The sequence below is a fragment of the Lissotriton vulgaris genome, chromosome 12 (assembly GCF_964263255.1).
Source record: "Lissotriton vulgaris chromosome 12, aLisVul1.2, whole genome shotgun sequence".
Lineage (NCBI taxonomy): Eukaryota > Metazoa > Chordata > Amphibia > Caudata > Salamandridae > Lissotriton > Lissotriton vulgaris.
In genome coordinates, this window is record NC_141700.1 from 800966009 (window position 1) to 800989439 (window position 23431).

At 53.8% G+C, this 23431-nt stretch overlaps 1 protein-coding gene and 1 pseudogene across 2 annotated transcripts in view; one reads left to right on the forward strand and one right to left on the reverse strand.

Moving 5' to 3' along the window:
* C12H17orf114 (chromosome 12 C17orf114 homolog) overlaps nt 1-23431 on the reverse strand; it is a 102774-nt gene that overhangs the window by 41311 nt on the left and 38032 nt on the right. For both annotated transcript variants that reach the window (XM_086946229.1, XM_086946228.1), the window contains one exon: nt 5084-5149. The gene's annotated coding sequence lies outside the window, so the exon portion shown is untranslated. The remainder of the gene's footprint in view (nt 1-5083; nt 5150-23431) is intronic.
* LOC147678780 (uncharacterized) overlaps nt 18166-23431 on the forward strand; it is an 80989-nt pseudogene continuing 75723 nt past the window's right edge.

Consider the following 23431-nt stretch of genomic DNA (forward strand, 5'->3'; position numbering starts at 1 on the left):
TGGAGTCCTCCGGGTGTGCGGGGGGGGGACCCTGGAGTCCTCCGTGTTAGACGGACCGGGAGGGTCGGCCGAGGACAAGGGGAGAGGTCTCCGGGGAGAGCCGTCTCCAGCGATCGTACAGACAAGTAACTTCCCCCCCACAGACGGACACCACACCAGGATAAGGTTCAACGATACTTTATCAGCAATTCTTTAGGTACGGTAAAATTATACAAGGAGGTCTGGACTCAGGGGTCCCCTCGATTCTGGTCTCTGGATTGGGAAAAGGGTAGCGGGACAGTCTTGTTACCAATAGATGAAAATAGCTCTCAATCCTCGAGCTCGGCGTTCTAGATGATCGGGCCGCGGCGGAGCCAGGCAGGTCCCGAGATGGATGAAGGAAGCGACGGTCCGCGGCGGAGCCAGCAGGTCCCGATGAAGATGGTGGTTACAAACGGTCCGCGGCCACGCCAGCAGGTCCCGACGACGATGAAGGTTACGAAGGTTGCGGCAGCGCCAGCAGGCAGGACGATGTTTCGCAAGGCAGGGCTACGGCAGCGCCAGTAGTCCGTCAAGGATGAGTTCTTCACTGCGTCTCTCGACTCCAGGATACAACTGCCTTCCTGCTCTGGAGCTGCCCCAGTTATAGGGCTGGTGCCCTTTGATGTCCGGACCCTCGCACTTGGGGGTTGGGGGGTCCGGGTTGAAGGGGTCCAGACACCCAGCAGGGGGGTGGAGCCAGCGCCCGGGGAGGTTGCGGCGAGCGGCACCTGGCGAGGGAGAACCATCGACACCTCTTTCTCCCATTGACCTGCCAAGTAGTCCGCTCACCTCCTGGGTGGATGGTGGTGCCGGGATGTCTGAGGCCTGGCCAGGCCCAGGGTTGGGGTCGATCGGGGGCCACGCGGCCTCGTGGCGGAGTGTCCAAGATGGCGCCCGGGCTGGGCGCGCGGGCCAGTAATGGATCGGGCCCACGAGGTCGATATGTTCAGAGGCAAGGGTCCCGGAGGGGACGGAAAACGTGAAGTGGTGGTGTGACACTTGAGGGACCGGGCTCGGGCCTGGTCGGGCAGAGGGGGAGCGGCCCTTCACGTGGCCTGTCCAACACTCCGGGTGTGGGGGGGGGGACCCTGGAGTCCTCCGGGTGTGCGTGGGGGGCCTGGAGTCCTCCGGGTGTGGGAGGGGGGGCCTGGAGTCCTCTGGGTGTGGGAGGGGGGGCCTGGAGTCCTCCGGGTGTGCGCAGGGGGGCCCTTGAGTCCTCCGGGTGTGGGGGGGGGGACCCTGGAGTCCTCCGGGTGTGCGGGGGGGGGGGACCCTGGAGTCCTCCGGGTGTGCGTAGGGGGACCCTGGAGTTCTCCGGGTGTGCGTAGGGGGACCCTGGAGTTCTCCGGGTGTGCGGGGGGGGGGGACCCTGGAGTCCTCCGGGTGTGCGTAGGGGGACCCTGGAGTTCTCCGGGTGTGCGGGGGGGACCCTGGAGTCCTCCGGGTGTGGGGGGGGGGACCCTGGAGTCCTCCGGGTGTGCGGGGGGGGGGGACCCTGGAGTCCTCCGGGTGTGCGTAGGGGGACCCTGGAGTTCTCCGGGTGTGCGGGGGGGACCCTGGAGTCCTCCGGGTGTGCGGGGGGGAGCCTGGAGTCCTCCGGGTGTGCGGGGGGGAGCCTGGAGTCCTCCGGGTGTGCGGGGGGGGAGCCTGGAGTCCTCCGGGTGTGCGGGGGGGAGCCTGGAGTCCTCCGGGTGTGCGGGGGGGAGCCTGGAGTCCTCCGGGTGTGCGGGGGGGAGCCTGGAGTCCTCCGGGTGTGCGGAGGGGGGCCTGGAGTCCTCCGGGTGTGGGAGGGGGGGCCTGGAGTCCTCCGGGTGTGCGTGGGGGGCCTGGAGTCCTCCGGGTGTGCGTGGGGGCCCTGGAGTCCTCCGGGTGTGCGTGGGGGCCCTGGAGTCCTCCGGGTGTGCACGGGGGCCCTGGAGTCCTCCGGGTGTGCGTAGGGGGACCCTGGAGTTCTCCGGGTGTGCGGGGGGGACCCTGGAGTCCTCCGGGTGTGCGGGGGGGACCCTGGAGTCCTCCGGGTGTGCGGGGGGGGGACCCTGGAGTCCTCCGGGTGTGCGTAGGGGGACCCTGGAGTCCTCCGGGTGCGGGGGGGGGACCCTGGAGTCCTCCGGGTGTGCGGGGGGGGGACCCTGGAGTCCTCCGGGTGTGCGTAGGGGGACCCTGGAGTTCTCCGGGTGTGCGGGGGGGACCCTGGAGTCCTCCGGGTGTGCGGGGGGGACCCTGGAGTCCTCCGGGTGTGCGGGGGGGAGCCTGGAGTCCTCCGGGTGTGCGGGGGGGAGCCTGGAGTCCTCCGGGTGTGCGGGGGGGAGCCTGGAGTCCTCCGGGTGTGCGGGGGGGAGCCTGGAGTCCTCCGGGTGTGCGGGGGGGAGCCTGGAGTCCTCCGGGTGTGCGGAGGGGGGCCTGGAGTCCTCCGGGTGTGGGAGGGGGGGCCTGGAGTCCTCCGGGTGTGCGTGGGGGGCCTGGAGTCCTCCGGGTGTGCGTGGGGGCCCTGGAGTCCTCCGGGTGTGCACGGGGGCCCTGGAGTCCTCCGGGTGTGCACGGGGGCCCTGGAGTCCTCCGGGTGTGCACGGGGGCCCTGGAGTCCTCCGGGTGTGCACGGGGGCCCTGGAGTCCTCCGGGTGTGCACGGGGGCCCTGGAGTCCTCCGGGTGTGCACGGGGGCCCTGGAGTCCTCCGGGTGTGCACGGGGGCCCTGGAGTCCTCTGGGTGTGCACGGGGGCCCTGGAGTCCTCCGGGTGTGCACGGGGGCCCTGGAGTCCTCCGGGTGTTCACGGGGGCCCTGGAGTCCACTGGGTGTGCACGGGGCCCTGGAGTCCACTGGGTGTGCACGGGGGCCCTGGAGTCCTCTGGGTGTGCACGGGGGCCCTGGAGTCCTCTGGGTGTGCGGGGGGCCCTGGAGTCCTCTGGGTGTGCGGGGGGCCCTGGAGTCCTCTGGGTGTGCGGGGGGCCCTGGAGTCCTCTGGGTGTGCGGGGGGCCCTGGAGTCCTCTGGGTGTGGGGGGGGCCCTGGAGTCCTCCGGATGTGGGGGGCGGGCCTGGAGTCCTCCGGGTGTGGGGGGCGGGCCTGGAGTCCTCCGGGTGTGGGGGGCGGGCCTGGAGTCCACTGGGTGTGCACAGGGGCCCTGGAGTCCTCCGGGTGTGGGGGGGGGCCCTGGAGTCCTCCGGGTGTGGGGGGGGCCCTGGAGTCCTCCGGGTGTGGGGGGGGGCCTGGAGTCCTCCGGGTGTGGGGGGGGGGGCCCTAGAGTCCTCCGGGTGTGGGGGGGGGGCCCTGGAGTCCTCCGGGTGTGGAGTGGGGGGCTGGAGTCCTCCGGGTGTGTGTTCCCCTCTGGTTCACACGGTCCGGTCTGCTCCCTTGTACACTAGCAGAAGTTTGGGAGGGCAAGGCGTCACCTAGGGTGGTGACTGTCTGAATGCGATGGACATACTCCGACAAGTGCTATATACAGATTACTGGGTGAAGGAGGAAGTAAGGCGGGCTTGTTAACTCCTCCTTCCACCCGCATTGCCTCTGCTCGTTAGGAGTGGCTTGTCAAAGGTATTGCTCTTCAGCCAGGCAACGTTCACAATGAACCAACTCCAAACGATTGGTGTTAGGCCATCTGAGCGCATATACATGAAGGGCCGGGCGAGGCGGGTACCACGGATACTGGGTCCCTCTCTCAGCTGAAGACTCAGCAGGACATGCTATCGGGTGGGGCGATGGCAATCCCATACATTTAGGGGGTCAGCCGGCCGGAAGCCACCCTAAGCCTAGTTATGGACTTTCCTGTGTGCCTTGATTTAGCAAGTAAAGGGACTGTGCCAAGGTGAAGTACCATCCTTCTCGCCCCAATAGCCCAAGTAGGCGGCGGGGGGAGAGGTCTCTCAACAAGTGAGCTGCTGTCCCAGACATGGGAGGCTGAGTCAGATGGGATGCACCTATCACCAGTAGAGATGGACTTGTTCTTGTTAGACTTACAAGAAGCGTTATGTCAAAGGGTTGCAGGTAAAGGAAAAAGCGGTTTGGTGGGGGGCCCTGGCGGCGACGGTGGCCGCCTCCAGGGCTGTGGCGGAGTTACAGGGTGATCTGGAAGCAAATGGGTACAGAAGGGTACCTCAGCGCGGCACAAAGGGGTGCCAGAGCCTAACCCCAGGGGCCTCGTGTGAGGTTCCTGGAACCTGTGTCTGTGCCCCGTTAGTCCTTCGGGCGGTTGTGGGCCTGAGCAACCAGGGTCTTGCCTTGCTACGCTCTGCCCCGAAAGGGGTGTGAGTATAAGGGACCAGGTGTCACGTGATCCTGGAAGGAGATCACCATAAGGGGACGCAGATGGGGTTCGCCCCAGTGCTGCTCGGCTCATCAGGCGGACAGGTGGTGAGAATGCTGCCCGCCCTTAAATCGCCCGTAAGATAACCCAGCATATTGCATAACGCAGTATGGAATAAACCTGCAGCAGTTTTTCCCAAGTTAACACTTGTGTGGAGTGTATTTATTTGTGGGATGCATGCTAAGAGGGGTGGGGGCCTGTTGCCATGATGGTGCTATGAAGTCTCGCGCTCTTTATTGTTCATCTCACAAGACATCTGGGACCACCCTGGCGGCTCAATGTGTAAAAAACAAAAAAGAACAAAGGCGGCCATGATGAAGTGAGGCTTGGACTCAAGTTGAGCGTTAAAAATGCCTGTAGCAAGAATTAAAAACAAAAAAAAAAAGGAAACTGAAACTTTTCATGTACAAAAGAAAAAATTAAATGAGAGGAAAGCGTAATGATGGAGTGAACTTCTCAGATATGAAACAGCAACGAAAACACTTCCACGAGATAAACTAAACCGCCTGAGGTGAGAGATCGCCCTCCACTGAAGTCCAAGCGGTGCATTCCTTTCACAAGAATAGTGACAAACGTTCAGACAGCTGCACTGCCAGCCAGACCTAAAAACAGGACAGGTTAGGCAGGAGCAGCAGCTGCCCCGTATGAGCAGACAAATGTCAAATCTGATGCAGATACTATTAGAACACTCACAAGTACCACTCCGTGCACTAGTGGCACGTTCACACTCGCGTGCAATGGACTACAGCGGAGCACTTACCGGCACAAGTCTGTCAGACACAGCAGAGCGGAGGGAACCTTCCAGGAGCCAAACCTCGGCACCGACCTGAAATCAAAAGAAGGGAACAAAGATGGAACATTAGCCCAGCAGCTCTCAGCTCCCTCCTGTCGCAGGTGTGCCTGTGTGCACGCGGATCGAACACACTTAACTATTACACAACACTGGTGAAAATCTGGGGCAGACACATTTGATCTAACACACTTAACTCTATTACACAACACTGGTGAAACTCTGGGGCAGACACATTTTGTACTGTGTTCGCTGTTCGAGTCCGGGCTTGCACCATTTCATATCAGATGAAGGTGTTTGCACCCGGGTGTTTGAACGCAGAAAGCCATATTTGCAGTTCTGGTCTTTATTTCATAAGGAGTGTAACAAACACAGCGGTGCGGCACTTTTAAGAGTGGCAAACATGAAGCTCTGAGCTCCATTAAATACAAGTGCCGCAGAAGCACTGTAAATCAGTCCACAACTAAGATTATTCACGGATAAAGAGCTTGGCATGATAAACAAGCATTGGAAATGCAATAGGTCTCGCAGCATTAGAGTTAGTGCTTTTAGAATTGTTTATGGTTTTTTGTTGTAAATCTTTACCATTTTTGTTTCCTGTAGGCAATGCTAAAGAATTACAAATCAAAAAAGCCATAAACAATAGTAAAAGCTCTAACTAAAATTCCTCCGAGACCTATTGTACTGTGTGAGGGTGAGGGGTTGAGGGTGAGTGAGGGTGAGGGTGAGTGAGGGTGAGTGAGGAGTTGAGGGTGAGTGAGGGGTTGAGGGTGAGTGAGGTGTTGAGGGTGAGTGAGGGGTTGAGGGTGAGTGAGGTGTTGAGGGTGAGTGAGGTGTTGAGGGTGAGTGAGGTGTTGAGGGGTTGAGGGTGAGTGAGAGTGAGAGTGAGTGAGAGTGAGGGTGAGTGAGGGTGAGTGAGGGTGAGGGGTTGAGGGTGGGTGAGGGTGAGGGTGAGGAGTTGAGGGTGAGTGATGATGAGTGAGGGTGAGTGAGGGGTTGAGGGTGAGTGAGGGTGAGGGGTTGAGGGTGAGTGATAGTAGGTTAGGCTTAAAGATTGAGGGTGAGTGAGGGTGAGAAGTTGAGGGTGAGTAAGGATGAGGGTGAGTGTGGGTGAGTGAGAATGAGGTGTTGAGGGTGAGTGAGGTGTTGAGGGTGAGTGAGGTGTTGAGGGTGAGTGAGGTGTTGAGGGTGAGTGAGGGTGAGGGTGAGGGTGAGGATAGATAGATAGATAGATAGATAGATAGATAGATAGATAGAGCGATAGATAGATAGAGCGATATATAGATTGAGAGGGCGATAGATAGATATATAGATAGAGAGATAGATAGAGTAAGGGCAATAGATACAGTGAGTGCGATAGATAGATAGATAGACAGACAGACAGACAGACAGATAGATAGATAGATAGATAGATAGATAGATAGATAGAGTGAGTGCGATAGGTGGTTGTGTGTGTGGTTGTGTGTGGTTGTGGTTGTGTGGTTGTATGTGTGGTTGTGTGCGTGTGGGGGGTTGTGGGTGTGTGTGGGGTTGTGTGTGTGCCGGGTTGTGTGTGTGCGGGGTTGTGTGTGTGCGGGGTTGTGTGTGGGGTTGTGTGTGTTGTGTTTGGGGTTGTGTGTGTGGTTGTGTGTTGTGTTTGGGGTTGTGTGTGGTTGAGTGTGGTTGAATGTGGTTGTGTGTGGTTGTGTGCTTGCGGTTGTGTGCGTGTGGTTTGTGTGCGTGTGGTGTGTGTGCGTGTGGTGTGTGTGCTTGTGTGTGTGCGTGTGGTCGTGTGCGTGTGGTCGTGTGCGTGTGGTCGTGTGCGTGTGGTCGTGTGCGTGTGGTCGTGTGCGTGTGGTCGTGTGCGTGTGGTCGTGTGCGTGTGTGGTTGTGTGTGTGTGTAGTTGTGTGTGTGTGTAGTTGTGTGTGTGTGTAGTTGTGTGTGTGTGTAGTTGTGTGTGTGTGTAGTTGTGTGTGTAGTTGTGTGTGTGTGGGGTTGTGTGTGTGTGGGGTTGTGTGTGTGGGGGGTTGTGTGTGTGGGGGGTTGTGTGTGTGGGGGGTTGTGTGTGTACCTCTGTAAAGTGGCGCTAATGTGTGTAGTTGTGAGTCACCAAAATAGGAGAGGAATAACTGGAAGAAAGAGAGAGAGGGTGAGGAGGCAGCTGCTAGCGGGAAGCGGAAGTGAACATTGTTGTTTAAACAAACACGATAAAACGAAAGTAGCGCTCCACAGGAAAAACCTGTAAAGCGGCCCGAATGAATGTGGTTGTGAATACAATTAATATGGCAGCCTTTGGTATTTTCACCCTTTTTTGTGTCTGTTCCGAGGCTGCACCACTTATAATATAGTACCTCCGGCAATGGTGCAGTTTATTACCTGATCTTGAACCAATCTATGTACTTTAAGACCACAGAGGAGGACCGAGACAGAGGCAGGAGAGGGAATAGGAGTATCAAGGAGCGGGGGAGGGGGAGGGAGCGCTGATAGCGACAGAGCAGGAGAAGCTAAAGTGTTTGTTTTCAGTAAGTGAGAAGGGGACTTAAAGAGAGGGAATAAGAGGAAGGGTCAGAGAGGGGTGAGGGGCAGCTGTAGCCGCCGTGCAATATATAAAGGTAAAGATAAAGTGCGTGCCAGGGAGATGCACAGTAGGATTAGAAGCAACGGTGGACTGCGCTGTTTGCTAAATGAGTTGAGTTTGATGACAGATAGCGAAATGGTGCTTTGAACGCAACTTGTTACCCCTCTCATAATGACCCGAAAAGCATGGGCAGCGGACACAGGCAGGACACTGCTGGCCTCCCAATTAAGGGCATTCCACTCGCTATCAGTGGCAGCGTGAACAAAGCAAAGTGGGGCCACCATATTTAAAGAACACAGCTCAGGGTGTCCAGTTCACCAAACAAAAACAAAATCTTGAGCGAATTGGAAAAAGAAACAGAGGCTTCGAATTCTTTGCAGCATCACCCATTTTGGCTGCAGTCAATAAATAAAGCAGTCATGTGAGGTGTCTGTAAAAGAGAAAGAGTTTACAATTTTTCACAAATATTCTTGGCAGTTCCACAAGAGTTCTTTAAAAAATTCCTTGCATGGGAAAATTGGTAATTTCTTTCCGCTGCTCTCTACGCAGCCTCTTCCTGTTGTATACAAATTGAGCACTATTTTTCCCCGAGGGCCTGTGGGGGATGGAGTGTGAGTAAACTCTCTAAGCCTGTACATTGCTCAGTAAGTGGTGTGCCAGTAAGGTCTGACATCTTGTGATTTCTCAAACCGGAAATTGCAAGGAGGTGTGGTGGCATCTCCTGCCTCGTAGGCAAGAGTAGTGTCTGTCACCGGGATAATTTATGAAAGAAGTGTCTGGCAAAAATGTCTCTTATCGAGATTAGGTTAAAAATGGGCATTAACCCTGCGAAAACTATCATTATTTAAAACAGAAAGTTGGAGATGAAGGCATGTTGAAAACACGCTGACTGTTCCAGTGTTCGAGCACTCAGAGAGCGCTGCCCATTCTGGTAATGAGAGGCCAATCTTCTACCTGGAGCGTGTGGCGCATGGTGCTTCCGGGCCTTTGAAGCCTGCACTGGGGGAGGTGCGCCTTCTTAGGACGCCTTATCTGTTATCAGGACCTGCTGCCCTGACGTCTCAGAAGAGGCGGCCACCGAGGCGGGGCACTGTGTCACCCTGCAAAGTAGGCAAGAAGTGGTGCAGAAAAGATAGCAAATAAATGAATACACCTCAAATAGCCACACCAATGGGGGACACTTTTTACCTGTTCATCACAGATTAAAGACATATATAGAAGCTGTGATTGTTTGCAATTTTGTAAACTTGCTTAAACGCTCCCTAAAGCTTGTGGAAGATATGCCCTAAGCCTAACACATACTCGTCGTCACTTTAAAAGTGGCTTTGGCGTCCAACTCTCAGAGGTGTTTCAACAATCACAGACAGGTTTGGTTTTTTTGGTGTTCGAGAGCGCGGGGTGCTCGGTGTTGTTGAAGAGTGAAGGAGCATGAGGGGTAGTTGAAAAGCACGAGGGGTGCGTTGTTGAAGAGTAAAGGAGCACGAGGGGTAGTTGAAAAGCACGAGGGGTAATTGTAAAGCTGAGGGTTAGTTGTAAAGCGCAAGGGTTATGTGAAAAGCGCGAGCGGTAGTTGTATAGCACAAGCAGTAGTTGAAAAGCGTGAGGGGTAGTTGAAAAAACATTCATAAGCTATCCTCTCTCAAAGCAGCTTCAATTAGTTCGTGGCAGTGGTACCAACTGTGCTGTTCCAGTGTTCGAGCACTCGCCATAAGCCGGAGGGAAGAGAGGGGAGGGGGGGAGGAGAAATGCGACACGGCGGGAGGGGAGGGGGCGGAACGGGGGCGGAGAGGGGAGAGAGAGAGTAGGCAAGGCGAAAACTATCATTATTTAAAACAGAAAGTTGGAGATGAAGGCATGTTGAAAACACGCTGACTGTTCCAGTGTTCGAGCACTCAGAGAGCGCTACCCATTCTGGTAATGAGAGGCCAATCTTCTACCTGGACCGTGTGGCGCATGGTGCTTCCGGGCCTTTGAAGCCTGCACTGGGGGAGGTGCGCCTTCTTAGGACGCCTTATCTGTTATCAGGACCTGCTGCCCTGACGTCTCAGAAGAGGCGGCCACCGAGGCGGGGCACTGTGTCACCCTGCAAAGTAGGCAAGAAGTGGTGAGAGCATGAGGGGTAGTTGAAAAGCACGAGGGGTGCGTTGTTGAAGAGTAAAGGAGCACGAGGGGTAGTTGAAAAGCACGAGGGGTAATTGTAAAGCTGAGGGTTAGTTGTAAAGCGCAAGGGTTATGTGAAAAGCGCGAGCGGTAGTTGTATAGCACAAGCAGTAGTTGAAAAGCGTGAGGGGTAGTTGAAAAAACATTCATAAGCTATCCTCTCTCAAAGCAGCTTCAATTAGTTCGTGGCAGTGGTACCAACTGTGCTGTTCCAGTGTTCGAGCACTCGCCATAAGCCGGAGGGAAGAGAGGGAAGGGGGGAGGAGAAATGCGACACGGCGGGAAGGGGAGGGGGCGGAACGGGGGCGGAGAGGGGAGAGGTGCGAGTAAAATAAACCCAAAAAAAAAGAAGCCGGAGGGGAGGGGGGAGGAGAAATGCGACACGGCGGGAGGGGAGGGGGCGGAACGGGGGCGGAGAGGGGAGAGAGAGAGTAGGCAAGGGTAAACAAACACGGACGTGCACGCGCCCGTGACTTTTAAGGTCAATGCGCATGCGCATAAGCTTAATGCGCATGCGCATTGACCTTAAAAGTCACGGGCACTGCAAGGAATCGCCACGATTCCTTGCAGTTAGATAAAGAGTGGATGAGCCCCTATAGTCTCGCTTGCTCGATGCGCATGCGCATCGACAGGCGAGACCTAAAAATACATATTGCGAAGGAAGCGTCCCCTGTCCGGTAGATAGCGTGTTCCCCCGCCCTCAGTGCACGACTGCATGTATACCTGGTACCCTGACCCGACCTCCCCCTAATCCTAGCAGGTGTGCAGGGGCCTAGGCCGCTTCCAGACTAGGTGATGTCCAGTGACCCTGAGGGCACAGCAGGCGCGTTATTATTATTATTATTATGTTTCTTATATAGCGCCTGAATCGACCCCCGAAGGGGTATCTCCGCGCTTGCCTTGGGAACCCGTCCTGGCTTTTTTCCCTGTGAGATAGCCCCTACAGGGCATCCCCAAGGTGAAAGCCAGGCATCCCGCCGCGGGGGCCTTTGTGGAGATTAAGCAAGCTTAATGCCCAGAGTTGCAGAGTGTGAACCCATGATTAGGTCAGGCACCGAAGCGAGAATTATCGAGTCCATGGACATTTGAGCTCAAGACCCTGCCTCGTCGGGAATTGAACCCTGGTCCCGGGTCTGACCTCTGCTTCAGGGTCTGCCTGCTCTAACCAGTGAGCCACACTTCTCCACCCGTCCGGGGTGTGGCGCATAATGCAGCGACACCAGCTTAGGAAGAATGAATACAGTGACCAGACCTTGGTTTCCGAGCTCCTGAGAGGGAGGCCTATTGACCCACGTGTCTAGCTTGCTGTCGTGTGTATGCCCAGACCCTTGCCCTGTCCTCTGGTATGTGGCCAATGTGTGCACACGTGCAGGCTGGGTAACATGTGTGGACACAGGTTGCGTATATGAGTCAACCTGACTGATGGAGGCCAGCGGGATCCATTTTGGAGGTCCGAACCTGACGTAGCACACGATGGGAGGGGAGGGCTTCATCCCTCAGACAGTAGAAGCGTGCTGCTGCCCCCCTGTACCGTGAGAGGGGAGGTCCCGACCGTGAAATGAGGATAGCAGAGTCCGGGCTACCTGTAGAAATCCCAGGAGGCCTTTTGTTAGCCGGGGCCTTACGAACAGTCTTCCTGTATTCTGCTATTTGGTGCGATGGTAGCGGTGAAGGGAGGGCCAGCAGTCTCTGTTGTGTGTAGACGTTTCTAGGTGAGGCCGACTCTTATCTGGCGCAGATTGGTCCTTCAGGTAGGGGGTCTGAAGCCAGACTCGGAACCCTCACACCTCCTTCTGCGCTGTTGAGAGTGAGTGCCCCAGGTTGGAGAAGGTCCCGTGCTGCTGTGAGAAGCATCACTCTACACAACGGCTGTGTCTGGAGAGCAGCCCGAGACAGACACTTGAAAGGAGAAGCACTCAGATCAGGGTCTACAATCGAGACCGTGGATCCATAGCTCCCGTGCTGCTGTGAGAAGCATCACTCTACACAACGGCTGTGTCTGGAGAGCAGCCCGAGACAGACACTTGAAAGGAGAAGCACTCAGATCAGGGTCTACAATCGAGACCGTGGATCCATAGCTCCCGTGCTGCTGTGAGAAGCATCACTCTACACAACGGCTGTGTCTGGAGAGCAGCCCGAGACAGACACTTGAAAGGAGAAGCACTCAGATCAGGGTCTACAATCGAGACCGTGGATCCATAGCTCCCGTGCTGCTGTGAGAAGCATCACTCTACACAACGGCTGTGTCTGGAGAGCAGCCCGAGACAGACACTTGAAAGGAGAAGCACTCAGATCAGGGTCTACAATCGAGACCGTGGATCCATAGCTCCCGTGCTGCTGTGAGAAGCATCACTCTACACAACGGCTGTGTCTGGAGAGCAGCCCGAGACAGACACTTGAAAGGAGAAGCACTCAGATCAGGGTCTACAATCGAGACCGTGGATCCATAGCTCCCGTGCTGCTGTGAGAAGCATCACTCTACACAACGGCTGTGTCTGGAGAGCAGCCCGAGACAGACACTTGAAAGGAGAAGCACTCAGATCAGGGTCTACAATCGAGACCGTGGATCCATAGCTCCGTGATGCTGTGAGAAGCATCACTCTACACAACGGCTGTGTCTGGAGAGCAGCCCGAGACAGACACTTGAAAGGAGAAGCACTCAGAACTGGGTCTACAATCGAGACCGTGGATCCATAGCTCCCATGCAGATGTGAGAAGCATCACTCTACACAACGGCTGTGTCTGGAGAGCAGCCCGAGAGGACACTTGAAAGGAGAAGCACTCAGAACTGGGTCTACAATCTGAGACCGTGGATCCATAGCTCCCATGCAGATGTGAGAAGCATCACTCTACACAACGGCTGTGTCTGGAGAGCAGCCCGAGACGGACACTTGAAAGGAGAAGCACTTAGAACTGGGTCTACAATCTGAGACCGTGGATCCATAGCTCCTGTGCAGATGTGAGAAGCATCACTCTACACAACAGCTGTGTCTGGAGAGCAGCCCGAGACGGACACTTGAAAGGAGAAGCACTCAGAACTGGGTCTACAATCGAGACCGTGGATCCATAGCTCCCGTGCTGCTGTGAGAAGCATCACTCTACACAACGGCTGTGTCTGGAGAGCAGCCCGAGACGGACACTTGAAAGGAGAAGCATTCAGAACTGGGTCTACAATCGAGACCGTGGATCCATAGCTCCCGTGCTGCTGTGAGAAGCATCACTCTACACAACGGCTGTGTCTGGAGAGCAGCCCGAGACGGACACTTGAAAGGAGAAGCACTCAGAACGGGGTCTAAAATCGAGACCGTGGATCCATAGCTCCCATGCTGCGGTGAGAAGCATCACTCTACACAACGGCTGTGTCTGGAGAGCAGCCCGAGACGGACACTTGAAAGGAGAAGCACTCAGAACTGGGTCTACAATCTGAGACCGTGGATCCATAGCTCCCGTGCAGATGTGAGAAGCATCACTCTACACAACGGCTGTGTCTGGAGAGCAGCCCGAGACGGACACTTGAAAGGAGAAGCACTCAGAACTGGGTCTACAATCGAGACCGTGGATCCATAGCTCCCGTGCAGATGTGAGAAGCATCACTCTACACAACGGCTGTGTCTGGAGAGCAGCCCGAGACGGACACTTGAAAGGAGAAGCACTCAGAACGGGGTCTACAATCGAGACCGTGGATCCATAGCTCCCATGCTGCGGTGAGAAGCATCACTCTACACAACGGCTGTGTCTGGAGAGCAGCCCGAGACGGACACTTGAAAGGAGAAGCACTCAGAACTGGGTCTACAATCTGAGACCGTGGATCCATAGCTCCCCTGCAGATGTGAGAAGCATCACTCTACACAACGGCTGTGTCTGGAGAGCAGCCCGAGACGGACACTTGAAAGAAGAAGCACTCAGAACTGGGTCTACAATTGAGACCGTGGATCCATAGCTCCCGTGCAGATGTGAGAAGCATCACTCTACAAAACGGCTGTGTCTGGAGAGCAGCCTGAGACGGACACTTGAAAGAAGAAGCACTCAGAACTGGGTCTACAATCGAGACCGTGGATCCATAGCTCCCGTGCTGCTGTGAGAAGCATCACTCTACACAACGGCTGTGTCTGGAGAGCAGCCCGAGACGGACACTTGAAAGGAGAAGCACTCAGAACGGGGTCTACAATCGAGACCGTGGATCCATAGCTCCCGTGCTGCTGTGAGAAGCATCACTCTACACAACGGCTGTGTCTGGAGAGCAGCCTGAGACGGACACTTGAAAGGAGAAGCACTCAGAACTGGGTCTACAATCGAGACCGTGGATCCATAGCTCCCATGCAGATGTGAGAAGCATCACTCTACAAAACGGCTGTGTCTGGAGAGCAGCCTGAGACGGACACTTGAAAGGAGAAGCACTCAGAACTGGGTCTACAATCGAGACCGTGGATCCATAGCTCCCGTGCTGCTGTGAGAAGCATCACTCTACACAATGGCTGTGTCTGGAGAGCAGCCTGAGACGGACACTTGAAAGGAGAAGCACTCAGAACTGGGTCTACAATCGAGACCGTGGATCCATAGCTCCCATGCAGATGTGAGAAGCATCACTCTACAAAACGGCTGTGTCTGGAGAGCAGCCTGAGACGGACACTTGAAAGGAGAAGCACTCAGAACAGGGTCTACAATCTGAGACCGTGGATCCATAGCTCCCATGCTGCGGTGAGAAGCATCACTCTACACAACGGCTGTGTCTGGAGAGCAGCCTGAGACGGACACTTGAAAGGAGAAGCACTAAGAACTGGGTCTACAATCGAGACCGTGGATCCATAGCTCCCATGCAGATGTGAGAAGCATCACTCTCACAACGGCTGTGTCTGGAGAGCAGCCCGAGACGGACACTTGAAAGGAGAAGCACTCAGAACGGGGTCTACAATCGAGACCGTGGATCCATAGCTCCCGTGCAGATGTGAGAAGCATCACTCTACACAACGGCTGTGTCTGGAGAGCAGCCCGAGACGGACACTTGAAAGGAGAAGCACTCAGAACGGGGTCTACAATCTGAGACCGTGGATCCATAGCTCCCGTGCAGATGTGAGAAGCATCACTCTACACAACGGCTGTGTCTGGAGAGCAGCCCGAGACGGACACTTGAAAGGAGAAGCACTAAGAACTGGGTCTACAATCGAGACCGTGGATCCATAGCTCCCGTGCAGATGTGAGAAGCATCAACCTACACAACGGCTGTGTCTGGAGAGCAGCCCGAGATGGACACTTGAAAGAAGAAGCACTCAGATCAGGGTCTACAATCGAGACCGTGGATCCATAGCTCCCGTGCAGATGTGAGAAGCATCACTCTACACAACGGCTGTGTCTGGAGAGCAGCCAGAGACGGACACTTGAAAGGAGAAGCACTCAGAACGGGGTCTACAATCGAGACCGTGGATCCATAGCTCCCGTGCAGATGTGAGAAGCATCACTCTACACAACGGCTGTGTCTGGAGAGCAGCCCGAGACGGACACTTGAAAGAAGAAGCACTCAGAACTGTGTCTACAATCGAGACCGTGGATCCATAGCTCCCATGCTGCTGTGAGAAGCATCACTCTACACAACGGCTGTGTCTGGAGAGCAGCCCGAGACGGACGCTTGAAAGGAGAAGCACTCAGAACTGGTTCTACAATCTGAGACCGTGGATCCATAGCTCCCATGCAGATGTGAGAAGCATCACTCTACACAACGGCTGTGTCTGGAGAGCAGCCCGAGACGGACACTTGAAAGGAGAAGCACTCAGAACTGGGTCTACAATCGAGACCGTGGATCCATAGCTCCCGTGCTGCTGTGAGAAGCATCACTCTACACAACGGCTGTGTCTGGAGAGCAGCCCGAGACGGACACTTGAAAGAAGAAGCACTCAGAACTGGGTCTACAATCGAGACCGTGGATCCATAGCTCCCATGCAGATGTGAGAAGCATCACTCTACAAAACGGCTGTGTCTGGAGAGCAGCCCAAGACGGACACTTGAAAGAAGAAGCACTCAGAACTGGTTCTACAATCTGAGACCGTGGATCCATAGCTCCCGTGCAGATGTGAGAAGCATCACTCTACACAACGGCTGTGTCTGGAGAGCAGCCCGAGACGGACACTTGAAAGGAGAAGCACTCAGATCAGGGTCTACAATCGAGACCGTGGATCCATAGCTCCCGTGCAGATGTGAGAAGCATCACTCTACACAACGGCTGTGTCTGGAGAGCAGCCCGAGACGGACACTTGAAAGGAGAAGCACTCAGAACTGGGTCTACAATCTGAGACCGTGGATCCATAGCTCCCATGCAGATGTGGTTTGTAAAGTAGGACAACAAACCACCCCACTTTATCCCCATTCCAAGTCCTTCATGGCCTCGGATAGACTGCACAACAAAGGACGCAAGGGACCGCTGTGCACCCAGGTCTGGTGTCTGCATGATAGTCACTCTCCCAGAGTGGAGAAGTCTGCGCTTTCTGCTGGTGGAGCCGTGCATCGGAACCAAAACCCATAAACGCCTGTCTGGCTGCTGACAGAGGGAAGGAGTCAGCTTGAACCTGTAGGAGGAGAAACTGTCCAGGGGACAGAGGTCAAGTGTGCCCCCAGTACTTGTGGGACATCCAGAGAGCGCCGACTGCACAAGAGCGAGCTAAGGAGGATCTGTATATCCTATGGGTGCCCCAGTCTCATTCCAGCTCTTGAAGGAAACCGATAACGCATGGGCATCTGAGGTCCAACTGTATGATTGCCGTAGGCCAAGAGGGCTACAGTTGCACGAGTGCCAGAGGCAACGAGGGCTAGAACTGCACGAGTGCCAGAGGCAACGAGGGCTACAGCTGCACGAGTGCCAGAGGCAACGAGGGCTACAGCTGCACGAGTGCCAGAGGCAACGAGGGCTACAGCTGCACGAGTGCCAGAGGCAACGAGGGCTACAGCTGCACGAGTGCCAGAGGCAACGAGGGCTACAGCTGCACGAGTGCCAGAGGCAACGAGGGCTACAGCTGCACGAGTGCCAGAGGCAACGAGGGCTACAGTTGCACGAGTGTCAGAGGCAACGAGGGCTACAGTTGCACGAGTGTCAGAGGCAACGAGGGCTACAGTTGCACGAGTGTCAGAGGCAACGAGGGCTACAGTTGCACGAGTGTCAGAGGCAACGAGGGCTACAGCTGCACGAGTGTCAGAGGCAACGAGGGCTACAGCTGCACGAGTGCCAGAGGCAACGAGGGCTACAGCTGCACGAGTGCCAGAGGCAACGAGGGCTACAGCTGCACGAGTGCCAGAGGCAACGAGGGCTACAGCTGCACGAGTGCCAGAGGCAACGAGGGCTACAGTTGCACGAGTGTCAGAGGCAACGAGGGCTACAGTTGCACGAGTGCCATAGGCAACGAGGGCTACAACTGCAGACACTGCTGCTTTGGTCATTACCACAGACCCAACCAAAGACTTCCTCTTCCTCGTTGACCTCAACTTTCATCTGGAAGATCCCAATGACACCAACAGAACCAATCTACTCAAGAACATTGAAATTCTCTGCCTACTGGTCACGTACCCCACACATATCGCCAGACACGCTCTTGACCCCATATTCTCAGCCAGCGATAGAATCCAGTACGGCCAGGCCACTGAAATCACCTGGTCCAATCACTCCATTGTAAGCCTGGCATAGTTTGAGGAGTTTTGCTACGCGGAACTCTGCGAAGTTACAAAAAACTCTGCCAAGTTCTGCGTATGGCAGAGTGCTGGTATTCCTGCTGCTCGGGCAGAAATTCTACCCAAGCAGAAGCTCGCGCACTTGCCATTCGTGATAGCAAACGGGGAAAAACTCAGCTGCACAATGCAAAGCAGAGTTTTCTACACTCCGCGAGCTCTGCGGAGTGCAGGGTGCAGAAAACTCAGCAAACTCCGCGAATGGAGCGAAGTTCACCGCCCAGGTCTACTCAATTGTCCACTTCCACATCACAACCAGCCCCCCCCCCCGTAACCCCATCCAAAATCTCTCTAAAGGAGCTGGAGCAAAGTAACCAAAGACCTCTGGACAAGCTCCCTCGGCACCTCAACTCCTGATGCAACCACAAACCTCAAGGGGGCAGTTGAAAACGTCAACGCATGAATCAACAAATCTGCCGACAAAGTAGCACCCCTCAAACCCACCAATACTGGCAGATCCTCCAAACAACACAGCTGGTTCACACCAGAGCTCATATCCCACAAGCACACCTGCGTTTGAAAGGGCCGGCACACCAGCAAAAAAAACAATATCCGTTCTAACTTCAAACGAGCCCTCATCGAGTACCACCAGCAACACAAAACAGTCAGGAAAATTGCCCTGGCATCATGCCTGGATGCCAGCTCCAACCACCGCAAGGAACTATTCTACATCATCATGGAATCATCCAACCTCGCAGCCACGAGAACACGGGTACCCCCTCTCGGTATCTTTGGGATAGCCTCGCCAACAACTTCTACTGGAAAATCACAACCATCTATGAAAACTTCGACCCCCTACAACGTAATTCAACAGACTCCTCACCACCACAGACTCCAACAAAATCTGACTAAACACATGGGAACCTCTCTCTGCAAACACAACCACTACCATCACCATGGGCTCCATCCACTCGGGACTCACAACGAACCCTTCCGCCACCACATGTTCAACCTGAGAAAAAGCACAAACAGCGAAGAACTCACCACCATCATCAATGCATCCGTCTCCTCTGCCTCCTTCCCAAAAGAATGAGAAACACACGTAACTCAAACCGCTCCCAAAAATAAACCACACAGATCCCAAAGTCCTCAGAAACTATCACCTCATCTCCCTACTGCCATTTCCAGCCAAAGTACTCAAGAAAGCAATAAACCTCCAACTGACCACCCACATGGAAAACAACCTACTGGAGCCTCACAATCTGGATTTCACTTGAATCACAGCACCAACACCACCCTGATTGCAGCACAGATGACATCAGAACTCTCGTAGACATGGAAGAGCCCACGCCCTGGTTCTCCTTGATCTCTCCACAGCATTCAAAACTGTGTCCCACTTTACCCTCCTGCACGGTCTCCACCAAATAGGGATTCAAGGGAACGCCATTAAATGAATTGAGTCAGTCCTCTCCAGACAGACCCAAAGCGTCCACGTCCAACCCTTCACCTCGGGCCCAAAAAACCATCAACTGCGGCATTCCACAAGGATCCTCTCTAAGACTCGACCCTATTTAACACTCACATGTCCCCTCGGGCCACCCTGGTCAGATTCTACGGCATGAGCATAATCTCCTACTCCTCATACCTCTTTGTGTCCTACACACACCTCATTCACAGGAGCAGGGTGTTGGCCTTTCTTTTTCACTCCTTGCAGCAAAGTCTAGGAACAGCCTCCACCGCTGCACAGTCCCCACCATGCACAAGTTCAAGAAGGACCCAAAGACGCGGCTCTTCGACTAATCAATCTCAGCAGCAGCAACAACCACCCCCTCTTCCCAGGTCCTGTATACCCTTGCGGGTGATAAGCAGCACTTTACAGATCTTATTTGATTGATTTAATCAGGGCGGCACCTTCCACGGGTCTAATTGAGAATACAAGTGTTCAGACACCCTTATTCCACTCTGGGCTACATCAGTCCCCAGGTCAGGTGGGCCCCTCTCAATAGAACCACAGACGCCTGCCATGGCTGAGTCTGTACCACCATCATGGGCCCCCGGACTGAGCACGGGCAAGCGTACTCCCGGACGCGGCCAGTGCCTGGCTCCCTATGCAGCCCAGTGGACCTTCAGCTCGCTGCAGACACGCAAGAGCAGATGAAAGTCAGACAAGGGCGGACATTGTGCCACCCGTATCAAGAGGACAGCAAGACGAAACAAGAATTAAAGCCAATAGGTCTCGCCTTTGTGAGAGGTTCTATTTTTGTTTTCTCTCTTCTACAGCAGTTGTGTGGATCGAAAGTGTAGATTGTTTAATAAAATAGGTTTTAATGTTACCGATCTCAAAGGGTCCATGATCGCTACACACTCATAATATTACACCATCAAAAAGAACGAGATACACTTTAAGTAACTGACCAGTTCGGCTACTCAACCCTGGTGCTTAAAGATCATGAAAGGAAAATTAAGCTACGCATAACCCTACATCCAAACAGTACGCTTTTAAAAAATGTTTCAAGAGCTATACACTTTATCCACAAAACAAATTGAACATGGAGGGCCGGGCAGGCAGCCGGAAGGCACATCGAGGCGAAGAGATTTGTGTGGCCAGCACATGGACAATTAATAAAGTTCATCCGAGATATATGCAAGAGGGGTTGAAGCAATGCCAGATTACTGGGGCCCCACTGAATAAACTAAGCCTTTTCAAGAGGTGTTGGGAGTGAGAACAAAAACATTTATGGAATGTTACTGCTCGTGAAAAAATAAAAACATTATATTTTTATTGGATTTCAGCACAGAGGTGTTAGCTGAATCTAGAAAACACACAACAGCAATATTTAAGAAAGTGTTTAAGGCTGACAAGTTAATGGGGTGATGCTAGTGGATGCAACAAAACAATTAAATGACAGGAGATAAATTCAGTCGAAAAGTGTGGTTTTCAAACTTTGTACTGGTTGCTATGGGTACGGCAGCATATATACAATCAGGATACGTGGAAGGCTAGTGCACCAGTCAGGGTACAGGTCTGTCTTTAGTTTGCAGCGTAGTTTGTGGCACAGGCAGTCTCCGGTTCTAGGCTCAGGTGGAACATTAGCCCATAACTAAACTCGTTTATCTACTTGCATAGCTTTAAAGCGCTAGTCGTGTGGAAAGATGAACCATTATCCCAGCAATCTCTGCTCCATTAAGACCATCAATTAATTTTGGTTGCTGTGACTATTCAGAACTGGGGTGTGGAGCTAGCGGCATGTCGGGGTTGTCTCGTCTAGGAATCATAAAGGAAATAATTTTGGCATAGTTACTATTTTTTTCTTTACCTATCCATCTGGAGTACATTGGTGTCTGCCCAGAACAAACACAGACTAACTGAACTTGGCTGCAGCAGTAGAAAACAAGATGGCCGGCGCTGCTTTGGAATGCATAGTGGGAATGAATTATAATTGTGCATTCCAAAGGCGTGCCCGCCAACTTACATGCAGATCTCGAGGGGAGAGGATGTGGTGTAAGGGCTACAGCAGCGAGCTTATAGCTAGATCTAGAGCGGTTCGAGTCTCGGCAGGAGGCTCAACATCCTGTGTTTCTGGGTAAATCACTTCATATCTCCGTGCCGGTTAATCCTCTGTGCTTGTAAATGTGTCCCTGTTGGTGTCTAATGCAACTAGTGCTCGTGTAAAACTCTATGATATCTTCGGGTGGAGTCCGTGTTAGGTAAAAGAACAAAGAAAAAAAGCACATAAATTACATTAACACAGGTCAGCACACGAACGCCTTGCTAAACAAATAAAGCACACTTCATTTTAAAAATCCATAGAATGCATCTACCACAAACTTTAGCAACTACACGACATAAGAAAACAGAACCGTCCTAAAACATGGGGGCGCTGCAATGAAAAAAATTGTTTGCATACGAAAAGCTAAATACTCTAAAGTGAAAGGATACAAACAGGCCAACGCCCCATGGGAGGGATTAAGACACGAGGAGGGACAAATAAAGATTAACCACCTGGAAGCAAGTGTTTGCGAATGACAGTCAAAATAACAAATCAAAAGCAATGGGCGGGCAGTAAGCCCACAGAGTGAACACAGCATGTCTCGAAGCTACGGCGCATGCGCTGCCTAGGCGATACCTAAAAAGACTGCGATTGGCTGCGGGCCCGAAAGCTGCGCCTCTGCTTGAAATATGCAAATAGCTGAATTCTAAAGAGGAGAACCCAGAGGTGGAGATGTGACCTGTGAGAAAGCAGTCCTGGGCGCGCAGAGGGGGCGGTACTCTGAAGAACTGCGCTCAAAGACACAGACTCCTGAGATTTTGATGCATTTAGTACAACTGTTGCATTAAAGTACTTTCTTTCGTGAAAAGACAAGGACTGGGTGGAGATTGGGAGGATTGTGCCGGGTGGGTGGTTGTTGAGTTCTGAGCTCCTGCACCTCACACTACCTTCCTGAGGAGCAGCGACTGTCACGACCACGGAGAGTCACGTGCCGAAGGGGTTATACTTGACCCAGTTCTCAGGGCCACAGCAGGACAGACCCAGGACCTCGGTGGCAAATGGCTTCAACCCCTGCGGTTGAGTGCCAGTATCCATGACCGCCCAAGGCCTCCACGAATGGGCATGACAAACACGCCAAGGAGTTAGAAGTAAAATATGCTGTGGCTTAGCTTTCGCAACTGTTTCGCAATCTGTTTTCCTCGTGGCTTCCTCTGTAGGACACACGTCCCTGGCACACTGTGCTTTTGCAGGATCCTGATTTGTGGTCAGGCCTCAGGTTGAAAGGCGGAGTCTTTCCACCTGGGTACACCAGGTCTTGTTTGTTCTTTAACTTTACAAGCATTGGGACAGCCAACATTTTTCAAATTCTAAATTCATGCCAACACATTGCACTGGCCTCGCTCTCCCAAGAGTGACTGAGGCGGCAGAGAAGGAAACAATCCTTCCAGATATTTGTATAGTGCCAATAGGCCTGCACCAGCAGCTTCGGGGCGCTTTAAACACACAGAAAACAATATAGGAAGGAGAAGATGAAATTCAGTGTATTGGCAAAAGTTTGGAATCGTACATGTTATGCTGAAGGCAGAAGTTAATTTCATTTGAGCAACAACAGGTCTGCAAGGATGAAGGTGCGAGCAGGCGCCGAAGCTGCCGTTCAACTGCTGGAAAGGAGTCACCCAAGAGGGTTATATTCCAGTTAACTCAGGGCTGTACTGGGAAAGCAATTGCCTGAGCTCCAGACAAAAGCAGGAACCCAAGAGGTTGTAGAAAAAGAACAGCTATTCCTCAATGTGGCCCCAGACGCGGGAGAGGCTCGTGTCCGAGCACCTGAAGGATACCGGCTCACCTCCTGGCAGGCCCGCCTTTCATCATTACAAGGCCGATAACATGCAGTCCGCCGAGCGGATCTAAATTAAATCACGGAGTATGCAGTGTCCCTGCTTCTAAGCGCCCCAGCCTGTAGACTGCACAGGTTACAGGCACCGCGTCCTGTGGCTGATCCCGGTTATAGGCACCTATGAGTGTGGAGGCCCCGCCCACAGGAGCACTCTTCGAAAGTACTGGGACGGAGGCCAGGTTGAAGATGAAGATATTAATCATCCCATAATATTATCGCTTAGGAAACAGAATGTTTCTACCAAAACCGAAGAGTATTCTCATATACAAGGGAGCGATGCTGGGGTCTGAAATCGTCTAACACCAAACCACAAAATGCGCGGGGCAGAGAGGGTTTTTTTGTATTTAACTCTTCAAAACAATTGTAATTGGGGTTCCGACATTTCCAAAACACACACAATGCTGCAGATAAACACACAATCCAATTTATGCTGAAGAAGAAGGTGGGTTGTGGGACAAACCCATCAGGGTCCCGCCACAACTCAAGGTGACTTTCACAAACTCCTATTTTTCCAGCAGAGGGTTCTGCGCTGATTCAGAAAAGGGGGTGGTGATGAAAAGAGTGT